Source organism: Oxyura jamaicensis, chromosome 9, assembly GCF_011077185.1.
Source record: "Oxyura jamaicensis isolate SHBP4307 breed ruddy duck chromosome 9, BPBGC_Ojam_1.0, whole genome shotgun sequence".
Lineage (NCBI taxonomy): Eukaryota > Metazoa > Chordata > Aves > Anseriformes > Anatidae > Oxyura > Oxyura jamaicensis.
This window is the reverse complement of record NC_048901.1, coordinates 4,691,761-4,700,902: the sequence shown is the minus strand read 5'-3', so window position 1 is coordinate 4,700,902 and position 9,142 is coordinate 4,691,761.

The following is a 9,142-nucleotide window of genomic DNA, read 5'->3' as shown; positions in this document are numbered from 1 at the left end:
AAGCACCACGCACTACCACATGGCCATGATCCAAAAAGCGAGGTACAGCCCACTCACTTTGAATTTCTTCAGTGCCTGCTCTGCTGTGAAGTCCCAAGTCCTCCTTCCCGTTTGCCCGGCAGACACCAGGTCGCCCTTCTGAAAGGCACCATCCTGCTCCCCCACTTGGGTCCGTTTCTGCCCATACGTGACAGGCTCTCCAATAGCTCGTCTCCTGTGTTGTGTGACGATCCAGAGACACCCACCGCCTCTGATGGACAGCACACAAACCTTAACAATCCCAAACTCATCACATGGACACAACAGCTACCCTGGTACCAACACCTACTATTTGTCAGGCTCACTGCTGTTCCTCTTGCTAAAGAACCAGGGCAGCCCTCTGAACACCTCAGCATGGCCCTCCTGCTCTCTCCACCAACACAGATCTCTTCACCATGGCTCGGCAACTTCCCTGGGATGTTTATTCTCAACCAGGTTTGCAGACGAGCCTTGCCACTGCTCCTCTATCATTTATTTCTTCTGCTGCCTTTCAGAAGAGTTAAAGCTGAGCTTCCCATTTACCCACCTTTCAACCTATGCCAAGGAAACCTCTCACTGTGCCCTGTAAGAGTTCATGTAACTGTTGGGCCATCACTGTGCCCCCTACATACATGTCCCAGAAGCCGCCCTCCCCTCCTGCCGTGGGGAAGCAGATGCCTGCTCTCCTGAGAGGGCCCCGGCCGGGCGGCGTGTCTGCAGAACGAGACGGGGTTCTGGAAACAACTCCTTACAGAGCTGGCACAGCACCAGCTGTTGCATTTCTAGGACAATTCTCTCGCACAGTGATACTATCTGGTTTCATCTAGCAACATTTTTTTTTTGTCTATCAACAGTACAGCCCATTGAATAAGTGCGTTTCACTGTGGTAAGAAGCTTTAAGGTTTGGAGCTGGCGTGGGTATGGAGAAGTAGATATGACCAGTTATACTTTTCTACTGATCAATTCAAGAAAGTAAATGCACGATGAATTGGCTAGTGTTGAAAAATAGAAAAGTATTTCTTTTTTAGTATTTACAAAATTATTTACAAGTTTGCTGTTCCATTGGCTGTAGCTAACAAGCATCTGCCTCCACATCAATATCATAAATCCGTGAAAACACTGCCTGAAGACAGAAAGGTTTTTCAGACTCAAAATGGTTTCATAGTGTGTTGGTTTTATTTTTTCCCCCCATTCTTCCTACATCAGCCAGAGCAATAAATTCCCACTCACACCCTTAGGGGTGATTGAAGTAAACATCTGTAAGCAGCCCCACTCCCGTAACTGCCCCGGCAGTCCAGCCGTGTAAGTGAATTAATCCAACGCTCTGCCAAAGACAAGTGGCATGTTTCTGGTTTTAGGACAGCTTCAACTGCACTTAGGTGATGGGATTGCTTTGGGAATAAAATTGCCCATCTAATTCTGCCTGTGGGTAAAAGGCAGCAGCTCTTGCCTAGGACACGTTAACAACTGAGAAGAGCTGAAGAGTGAATAATTCACTGTGTAGGAATTTATCCAGCCTGGACCTTGGCTGTAATAACAGTCCTGCTCTTCCAAAGCAGAATCCAAGGAACTCGTTGATCATTTCTGGGAGGTCTTTTCCAACCTTAATGATTCTGTGATGCTATGATTGCATTTTGGCAACTGGAGTTCAAAGCTCCTCACAACAATGATGTGTGCAACACAGCTTACCAGGGTGCTGAATCAGCATTAACTCAAAACGGCGGAGTGCCACCTCCTGAACCACCCCTGGAAGAAAGGCGTTTCTGAGCAGGAGGAGCATCACTGAACAAACCTGGACAGCTCTGCTTCCTTTGGGAATGCATGGTGGATGGTGTTAGGCTCCAAGATACAGCAGATCTTCAGCCTTTCGGTAAAATACATGTCTTGCCTGTCAAGGGCATTTGCTTCCACAAGAACTCTCCTCTAGAAAACACAGATATGGTCAAAGAGGTTGCAGCAAGCAAGACACAGTTGGTGATTAGAGCTGTATTACACAAGCTTTGCATGAATCTGTTAAATCATGTATATGCCTGACTGACACGGATGACTACCCAAGTGCTATTTACAGGGGTACCAATAAATCAATGAGATCACTGTCCTCCTCCCTCACTCCCCACTACCTGGATTCTGGCAGATCCAGGTAAGTCAACTGAGCTTCATAATGAAAACAGAAATTTAATTATTCACAAGCATTCCCCCTGAGCTTTCTCTGGGCTTTTTGTGAATGATTAACAGAGCAGCTGCTCCAGACAGCGCTCTCAATCCCTGCTTGCTGGCCTGTTAAAAGCAGTGACTCATCAGCACATGACGTCAAACCCTCCACTCCTCTGAAATGGCAGGAAGGAGGTTTCATTAAAAAGATAAAAAAAGGTATCAACATAACAGCCTGAACTTCCTCCCAAACACACATTGGCCAGGGGTCAGCTCAGCTGCCTTGCCTGAAGAGATACACCGTGCTTACACAGACTGCTCCTGCCAGCCGTAAACTTTTCTATTAAATACAGCCTGCTCATAAAGCATACTTCCTCGTGCAGGATGGTTCGTTAGGTACCGACTCCAAACAAAACACAACAGCGTTAGGCCTTTTGGTAAGGCCTGGTCGTGCACTGTCCCCAGCGGGGCCCAGCAGGGAGGCGTGCACCGCATCGCGGCTCTCCGCACCCTCCTGCAGGGCCCCCCCGTACCTTCCCGAGGTGCCTACACGACGCGACGTTCCCGTTCAGCACTTCTGGAAGCTGCCCAGGTAACACCTCCCAGCAGTACCTGATAAGGGTGCCCAAACAGATGTGCTGGGAAACATCAACAAGCGCTGCAAAATTTAGCTTCCTGTGCCTTCGGTAAGGTTGCACTGAAACATGCACACAAAAACACCTGCACATGAATGCAGGCATTGTTCCCTGTCTTTGTGAAGAAACCTGGGCCTAGTGCCACAGGAGTTCGAAGCCAAGTAAGTAATCTAGAACGGGGCTGTTTCTCTGCAGTTAAAATTCAGATTTTGACTCCAGACAGCAAGTCCCTCCATCGCAACGACAACGGCCTCCAAAAATCCGCAAAGCCATGGAGAGGGGAGCAAGCACGGTCATTTGAGAGAGAGCTCCTCCGTGGGATTAACTGCGAACATCTGTGATATTTTCTCAGCCAGCTCTGCACCCCAAAGCTGATCCCATGCCCCGTGTCCCAGACAGACCGGCAGTGTGGGGCGATGCAGCCGGTATCTCTAGCTCTGCTCCCGGCTGCCCGCAGGGCAGCATCACTCACCGCCAGCACCGCACCAGCTCCCCCAGCATGCTGCCAGGAGCAGAAACGCTGGTGCTTGCTCTGTCTCTTCCCAAAAGGTACTCGGTTAGGAGGTAAAGCACACAGAAGGCTGACATGGTGCCAGGGCTGGGAAACGTTGCTCCACCGTGCTCCCACCCGCGCTCCTTACCTGGCTCCGTGCTCGGGCTCCTGTGCACGTTTCAGATCAGGAAAGCACCCAGCTGCCACCTTACCCCACCGCACCACGCAACGCCTCGCCGCACTGCTAAACGCACCCAGGCCAGGCCCGGCGGTGTAATTACTTCGGAATGAGAAATGGGGAAGTCTGTACAGAAACGTGGGTATCCCTCAAACACAGCTTTCTAAAATAATTTAATTCGGCACAGAAACGAACCCAGAAGTGGGGAGAAAGGAAAATGTTGAAAAGGTGCAGGCAGAACCGAGCAGCACCTGGCTTCTGGGCCCCATGTTCTGCTTCATCCCTTTCATTCCCTCTTTCTAAAGTTAACCCAGAAACGTGTTGAGAAAGGAAAAAATGGGAGATGACGGGGAGCTGGGAAAATCACACGGCAGGAAAAGGGAAGAAAGAAGAGGTTGGAGAAAAAAGGTTTGTAAAGAAGTGGTAATGAAAGTGTGTGGGGAGCATCCTGTGCAGAAATAGCATGAAGAGCCCTTCCCACGCAGTGAAGCACTAACAACTTAGAGTAAACGTGGTTTAAGTCAATATATATTTTTGGAGGCTGAGTCCTACACAGACCATGGACACATCGTATTAAACCTCACACCTGAGCTGCATGCCCAGCCCTCCCTGATGCTGCAGAGGCCACAGCACATTGGACTAATGTCCCGTCAGGGCCAGCCCTGCTGTGGCAGAGCTGGAGCCCACCACCGACACCCTGGCCTTGCCTCTGAACCCACCAACCTGGCCGAGGAGCCAGGCGTGGCAGTGCATCGCCCCTTCGGTAATGAACCGGGCAATACGTGGGTACAGCAATAGGTGCTTAAGTTGCAGCTCCACAACTCTTTTGTTCCCCTGCCAGCTGTGCACAAAACCAGCTTTAGCAGTACCTGAATACACCCTGACTTCTAAAAACTGCCAGCTCTGTCACTGACACAACACTCACTTGAGCAAAACCAGTGAAGCCTGTCCATGCTTTGCTCACCATGCCTCACGTCTCTGTTTGTCTTGGTTTCCAAACATATCCAGTTTCATACTTTAACCTTCCTCTCCCTGCAGAAGCCCTGCCTGTAAGAAGTGAGCTCATTTGCTGCTTTCCAGCCGGGAAACGACGTGCAGAAACCTCCTGCCTGCAGCCATCACCTGCTAGAATGCGAACTGTATTTTTATTTTATTTTAAAGCATGACCCCCGAGTTGATTGAAGGGAATTCTCCTTTTCTACATCCTCCTAGATATTGCTGCTTCCGCAGTGCTGAGCCAGCAGCACAGGTGGATTCATGTACACTTCAGAACTGCAGGTAGTCCCATTAAGGCAGGATGAGCTGCCCTACATGCCGGTTAACACAGGAGACACCAAAGTACTTTGTTGGATCCAGGCCTCATTCATAATTGTCATGAGCAGTTACAGAATGTGAAAAATAAGAGATAAAGGATGGCATTGCTATTTCTGGTTTTCATGAGTGTGGATTCCATTTGAATTATCTACCAATAAGCCACAACTGAACGCAGTTCACACATTGGAACTGAGGATAAAAGCACCTGCGCCCCATCCCGAAGGCAGAACTATCCACATGTGTCATTGCTCCCTCAATGTTACCTGGAAGCTGCAGACAGCAAAACCTTCCTTTAAAAGCCTGCTGCATGGAGAAATGCCATACAGGGATTCCTCTGTCTGTACGCGATACCACAAGGAGCTCTGGGCTCGTGTCTCAGGAAGGGAAGCTGGAGCAGGCGTTGGGAAGAGTTCCCACTGACAGAGCATTCAGTGTCCAGGCGGACTGTCCAAGAACATCTTGGGATGTCCACCACAGGCAGGCTGGGAAGTTAAAGAAATATCACTCAGATACAGTTTAAGTCCAGCTGATCCTGCCTGAGACTGAAGGATGAACAAGATGATCTCAAGGTCCTAGTCTTGCCACTTTTATTCCAGATTTAAACATGAATGTTAGAGTACACATTCCTATATAACATTTTGGACACCCTGTTTTCATCAGTGTTTCAGACTAAACTGTCACGTTAAATGTTGGGGTTTCCCAATCGGGATGTCAGAAGGAACCAACATTTGATTACTGCATTTAAAAATAATTTATATTCCATTGCCCTCTGCAGTATCTTTTTTTTTTTTTTTTTTTTGCCAGCAAAACATTCTTGTCATACCCAAGATAACACTTGGTGTTAAGTCTTGCCAAACAAGAACTGATTACCCAAGCCAGGTTCTGAGAACAAGGACCACCTTGTCCCTGACAATAGACACCAGAAAAAATCCTTTCACTCCAAATGCAGCTGTCAGCTTACAGCCCAGCCAGTCCCTTCTTTGTTCTCCCCAGAATATTCCTTTCTTGCCACTTTGTCAGATTGTTCTTTCAGTACAGCTATCCAGCATAATGCACATCCTGAGCCCACTGAGAAATAAAAAGAACAAACTATTTCACCTGAAACTTCTTTAAAGATGGTCCTCTCTGATTTGTTATTATCGGCTCCACTCGGCTAGGGCTGGCTTCTCACTGTTAGCTTCCAGAAGGACCCTGAAGCGTGATTTCCACACTGCAGCAAGGCTTACAAGGCTGCTGACATTTATCCACACGAGATTCTGGGCCAGAGAGCAGCTGAAATCCGCAGCAAGCCATAATGGATTTGTCACTGTATGTGCCTAGGGATTCCAAACCCTGCATTGTTTTTCACAACTAGGTCTCACAGTCAGACACAAAATTCACCTTTGCAGGAAGAAAAACGTCAGTACTCAGAAGACCTTAGCATGCTTCTGCTCTCCATTAGGATGCTGGGTAATGATACACACTGGTTTTGGAGCAAGAAGCTCTGGAAGAGAGAATTCTCAGCAGAATTTCAAAAGGAGTTGACAGAAGAGCAAAGTAAACTTTAAGGTACCTTTTGTGTGTTTCCCACCCTACAGATTTCTCCATGGGGATATGTCCACAGAAGCGTTCCCTCCCTCACGTACCTGGGCTGTCCTTTAAAATGAACAGCTACGACCAAAGGCAAATACCCTCAGCCAGTCTGAATTGCGGGGCGTTGCCCGGCAGACTGGAGCATTCCAGACCAGTCACAGCTTTGTGCTCATCATGTCCTTTCCACAAAAGCTGGACATCCACCATAGCATACTGGGAAAGAAGCATGCAAATAAGACGATATTTATTTCTAGATGGTCTAGGGGTTAGCTTCAAACTATTTTCTATCGCTCTTTGTATTAGAACATTTGGTTACAAGAGCTGTTAAATAAATAAAAAGACAAGGTTAAGTGGATCACCCAATGGAACTTGAAATAACTGTAAGTTATGGTAATGTATACTGCTGGTCTTCTTTAGGGTTTGCTGAAGAACAATTTCAAGAATAACTTCTTCCTTTCCCTTAACCTGGGTCTCATTAGTCATGTTCCAAGGCAACAGGTTTCCATGACAGCAAATATTAAGTCTCCTGCAGCACAGCCCTTTGTTCCTGCTATAAATGCTAAGCATTCACTACTCCGCTCCAACCTACACCTGCTATCTTCATCAAAAAAAAACTTCTTGAAGAAACCTAATAGATATTTTAATCAACAACTGTATTTTATTTCCACTATGACCTTGCAAAGGAACATGCCCTCTATTGAATTCCATAAGAATGTCGTCAAATCCTCCTGAAGGATGCTTTTACCTGGCCTGAGCTCACAAGTTCTTGGTGGCTATTTAAAACAAAAACATTTTATGTAAGATAATGATGCAGAGTCCATGCTCATAACGTTAATGAACAATAATCCCACCGCAGGGATTAACTGCACAACTGAGACCTCTGGTTATAGACATTTTATTCAGGGTGAGAGCAGCATCCCCCTCACACAGAAGCTGTGCTAACAAAAGTATTTCTACCACCTTTTCAGTGGAGTAGAACATTGTTAACAAGCATAGGTAGGAGTTTTCTCTCTTTATGACCTGCATTGAGTCTTGTTATTTTGAGGGGACTGCTGATTTAATGTCCCTGGGTATCTTTGAAAGCCTTGCTCACACTGTTAAACTCCTCTAATCTTTCCTTATAAACCAACCCCTCCTGACCCCTGATGTACCATTACTACACGCCGTATTGCTCAAATGCAGGCACAGCGCTAAGCAGAGGATAAAAACAACAAACAAGCGTGTTATCTATTGGAAAGAATGTAAAGTAAACAAAAAAAATAGTTAATCATCCTTTCGTAAGTACAGCACTAGTCTGCCAACATAAGTGCAGACACAGAAATCTATCTAAACTTTACAGGAAGTTTCCCACACGGCTTTCTGAAAACATAGCTTCTCTTTTTGTAGGAGGTGCAAGGGCGAGGGTATTGAAGATTCACTTTCAATGGCTTTTTGTTAAACAAAGGCTAATCAGATGTAACCAAAATGCCAGTTGCCCTCGAGTTATTTGCACTAGTCGATGCCTTTCAGTCAGCCACAGCAATTAGAAATGTGTAACGAAAAAAGAAACATAAATGGTAAGAGTTCCCGAATCATGTGAGATCCTGCCACTCTTGCTTCTCTCTCATGATGATTTGTCACACTTTTAAATATTGTTCTGACATTACTACACTTATTTTTATCCCAGTCTAATGTGTGTGTGTCTGTCTTTAATTGCCAGGATATGTTCAAAGATGTCACACCTCATGAGTTGCAATTAGTTGTACAACAGCGAACCACTCCTGTCACAACTGGTAAGCAGTAAGATCACAGCAACAATCCTCCAGGCAGGGATGTTAATAAGGAAATCAAAAACTTTTTGTGAAATGCAGTTGGCAAAAGCAAGGAGGCGAATCTACGCTAGCAACATGACCATGATTAATGGTAATTCTAGTAAATGCAATTTACAAACTAGGACATTGGTGCTTGAAGCTTGTCAGCAAGGTGAGAGTTTAGACAGCTGCAAAAAAATGTTCGTGAAACTGGGAAAACTGTTAAGGAACCTTTTTTTTTTTAAAAAAAAAAAATATATTAAATAAACTCAGAAAGCTCTACAATGAGCATTTCCTAGGATAATCAGACTGGAAAGAGAAACATCAGTAGCAGATGAAATGGGCAATGCTTCAAAGAGATTTGTGAGTGTATGCATTAATGGTCTCCTTTAAGAAAATCCTAAGATATCAAGAGAGACATAAATCTTCTGACGAACGATACTCCAGAGTGCACTCGTCTGCGTACAGTCCTGTTGATGGCAATGGACTTCCACGAAGATGGAAACACAGATGTTTTGACACAGTGACCTACAGGCAACCTGACAATAACTGGGCTTCATCTGAGCTTTTTCTCTTTGAAGAAGCAACATACTAAGAGCTGGGTCGAGCTGAATGCCATTATAACACCACTTACCTAAGTGTTCCCTTTTCTCACCGAAGGTTGTAGAAAACAACTTTTATGTTTCTAGACCAATCTGCTCGTAAGTACATTATATAGACAGACACTTCAAAGAAGTCACATCAAGTAATCTCATCTGCTCACTTCCTGTAACCCATCTACAGGCAAAAGAAACAGGAATCTGTAGATGTTTCTTAGAGCAATTAACACATACCCTCTCTACCCAACTTTGCAGCCAACAACGGCGATCGGCATAGCAAGCAATGGCCATTTCCACTAAGGTAAGGAAACCATACTATTTCTTTCACAGTTCTCAAGCTGACTCAGGGTACATCAGTTTGGCAATGCTATTTATTTCAGATACTATATTGA